General features: G+C 32.4%; 1 long non-coding RNA gene across 1 annotated transcript; it reads right to left on the bottom strand.

Moving 5' to 3' along the window:
- Positions 1 to 257: 257 nt before the first annotated feature.
- On the bottom strand, positions 258 to 1,863 carry LOC111906673 (uncharacterized). Its single transcript, XR_002855308.3, has 2 exons — positions 1,079 to 1,863; positions 258 to 935 (listed from the first exon to the last, which is right to left on the bottom strand). It is a non-coding gene; the product is annotated as an uncharacterized LOC111906673 (long non-coding RNA).
- Positions 1,864 to 3,687: the final 1,824 nt, after the last annotated feature.

Raw genomic sequence — 3,687 nt, 5'->3', positions numbered from 1 at the left:
ACAGACCCAACTTAAAACCAAATCAGACATACCCTCTTCCCCAGTAAAAAAAACATATCAAAGGTAAGTTATATATGACTATATAACACTATGAAATTGGTTACCTTAGAAGTTTAATACACCATCTCGTGTATGTTAGGAATGATTAGTGATAATATCTAGTAATCAAATTCAAATAATTATATAAAAAGATGTTCAGAAGTGAAAACTAGAGAATGAGGGGAGAAAATGTAAACAACTATAATTTAAGGGCGTAATTGAAAAGAACTAAAATTCCATTTCTATCAGGTATCCATGCAAAAAGTTCATACTTCATACCTCTTTCCATTTCTCAGAACACCGAACCGGGTCGACGCGGGCCGGGCCAATGACCCAAAACCTACTTTAATAAGCCTAAGAAAAAAAAACTAAAAAACATAGAAAATGTAAATAACACTAGAAAGATCCGACCCGAATTAACCTAACCCAAGTATTGCATGAAGATTCTGACTCTAAAGAAGTAAGACACTAGAAAGATCCGACCCAAATAACATAGACCCATGCAGATGTAGTAGTACTTGAAGGATGTGATTCTTGTTGTTGCTTTGGCAGGGGTACTTCGGTAATTTTATGATGCTCCACCACATTATGATGATAATGGTAATGGGTACCATCATCAAAGTTGAGAGCATAGCTTGAAGGATCATATTGAAAATTGAATTGTCTCTTGGGACCTCCATAAAAAGCCACAAAAAATGTGTGTTTCTTCTTCACTGCTTTTTTCATGGCAGCTCTCATTCTCCAAAGCAAGCTTCTACATTGTTTCTTTGAGCAAGTGTTCATCCAAACCAATCTTTCAATAACTCCCATTTCTTGAATCAATAACCCAAAACAAAAGACTTTTTCTGGTTTTCTTTAGGAATCTTGATCACTACCCACTTCAAGAAATTTGTAATCTGTAATAATAATAATAATAAAAAAATTAGAGAGAATTTTGTCACTACGCAGTTCAAGAAATTTCAACTTTTAGCAGAAAAACAAAAAGATTTTGTGGTTTACTAGAACACCCACTTCAAGAAACTTCAAATTTAGCACATACCTAAGACACAGATTGTTTTTGGTAGAATACCCACTTCATGAAACTTGAAGTCTAGAGAGAGAAGGTCGTTTTCTAGGATACCCACCTCACAAAACTTAACTTGTAGAGAGAGAGGTTTGCTAGAATACCCACTTCAAAAAACTTGAAAATTAAGCAGCAAAACAAAGAGGGGGATACAAATTAGTGTTGTAGGATACCCATTTCAAGAATCTATAAAACTTGCATAAACATTTAAGATTCTGTAACACCCACTTCTAGTTTTTCACAAGTTCTCTATACTTGATTACCCACTTTAAGAACCCACAAAATTTTCTAAAATAGCGAAGAAAAATGTGAATGAAATCAATGTGGTAAGATATCGATTTCAATAATCTTTAAAAGTTGCATCAAGATACAAGTTTCTACAATTCCCACCTCCAATTTTACACATGAACAAAAAGATTACTATGCTTGAATCCCCGCTTCAAGAAACCACATTTTTTTCCAGAAAGAAACAAAGAAAAAGGACACAGATCAGTGCAGTAGAATACCCTTTTCACGATTCTTTAAAAAATGTATACAGATTCAAGATTCTATAGTTCCCCACTTGGTGAAGTTCGAGAGTTTAAAATAGGAAACAAGAGAGGGTCTAAGATCTTTTGTACAAAGGTTGGATTGGGGTTGGGTACAAGTACAATCATATAAAGCAAAAAGAAATCAATACTTCTTGGATTTTTATTTTACAAAAAGTTTTTTTAGGCGTTTTATAGAGGAAGCTATCCCACTTTGAGCTACGGTGTATTGGACACTCTTTCTCTAAAAGTAAAAGAGAGTCTTTGAATTACTTTTAGGCATGGTTCTAAAAAGCGTTTCATGGCATACCTTAAGACGTGTTATGACGCGAGGTGTGGTGTAGCCGTTACGAAAACGTCTAAAACCGAATAACGTGTCAAGGCGTGCCTTATCACGTTATGGTGCGAGTTTTTTTCAAGGTGCGGGTTTTTTTGATTTTTTTCTTTTGTTTTTTTATCGGGCCTAAAATAAATGAATTTTTGTTAACTTTTTTCTATTAGATATTAATATAACACTTCTAAAAACTTCATATATTTGATAAAATTCAATAATTACATGATTTATATCTTTTAATGTATATAATATAGTCACGTCTTGAAAACCGTCATGGCTCGTCAAGGCTTGTCATGGCTTAACTTTTACCTTGCCGCCAAGTCACGTTTTACGTTATTTAGAACCTTGCTTTTAGGTATGTTGTTAAATGTATTTAATAGTATTAAATTTTAAGTAGATTTCTTATGTGGTGTATTTTTTTTTATTTATTTCAATTAATGTTTTTTTTTATGTTTTTATTAATAAAATCTAAAATATGTTTTTATTTAGTATTTTAACAAAAATACACTATATGCTAATTAATATAAAGGTTAATGTCCCAAAATGATAATTACCAACTCTCTATTTGTTTTTTAACTAGATCATATTTTAATCGGAGATATTATGCCAAGAGTTTTTATTTCATCACATTTTAGTTTTTATTAGAAATGAAAATGAAGGAAATAGAGGAAAACTATGTTTTGGAGTTTTTTTTAAGGAGAAAATATAAAAAAGAGTGAGTGGTGTTCTTGAATTTCATTTAAGAAAGAGAAAAAAAAAATAAAAGAAAAATGGAATATTTTTTCATTTGAAATCGATCCTCCCAAATGTTGATCCTCATTGGAAGAATATTTCCTTCTCTATTTCCTTTCATTTTCTTCTCAGTCTTTCATTTCCTTCTCGTCGATTTTAAACTCAATAACATGGCGTTTATGTTTCATTATATAAGACGTTGAAATTCATTTTAATGGTGTAATGAAACATTAAGAAAAAATTTATTGTTCTATTAAATACAATTAAAAAATTTATTGTTCTATTAAATCCATGTGCGTAATGAACCTTTGAAAGTCAACAAGTCAAGTCAAGACAAGACAAATAGTTAGGACATGAAGCATGATTTATGTCATGTCTTTGGGGTTTTCGGTTTTGGGACCCAAGAACTTGAGATTTCAGTTGTGATGGGCCGAAATCACACCAAGACCAAAATCACTAGGACCGAAATCACATGTGATTTCGGCGCCTTGGCCAAAATCACCAATTTGATCCTTTCCCAAGGTGATTTCGGTGGGATAAAGAAAAGATAAGTAAGTTGACTTTGTGACTTGATGGATACATTAGTTTCCCATAAGAATTAATACCCAACAGTTATCCATGTAATAACCCAACAGGTAACTAGGCAAATATCCCATCATTTTACCTCTTCATATATGGTCGAGATCAACCCTATAAACCCCCCACCATTTCCATATTATCTTCTGATACTCCATATTCTCTCGAAGAACAAGTTCAAGCACTTTCTAGATAAATCTTTCCAAGTGGTTCTTAGAATTTTGGTAAGCTTTTCTTGTTAATTTAGTGTTTTTATGCACTTTCATGTTAGTTTCATCCTATTTACACACATTATTATGTGTTAAAACTATTAGGATAATATCATTTCCAAGGAAGTTCATCTTCCTCATTCAAGTGTTTAGGCTTGGAGATCTTCACACCATCCCTTCAAACAACCCACAAACCCACTCAATGTG

This window comes from Lactuca sativa, chromosome 7 (assembly GCF_002870075.4).
Source record: "Lactuca sativa cultivar Salinas chromosome 7, Lsat_Salinas_v11, whole genome shotgun sequence".
Classification (NCBI taxonomy): Eukaryota; Viridiplantae; Streptophyta; class Magnoliopsida; order Asterales; family Asteraceae; genus Lactuca; species Lactuca sativa.
The sequence above is the reverse complement of the archived record's forward strand: the minus strand, read 5'-3'. Positions and strand labels throughout refer to the sequence as shown.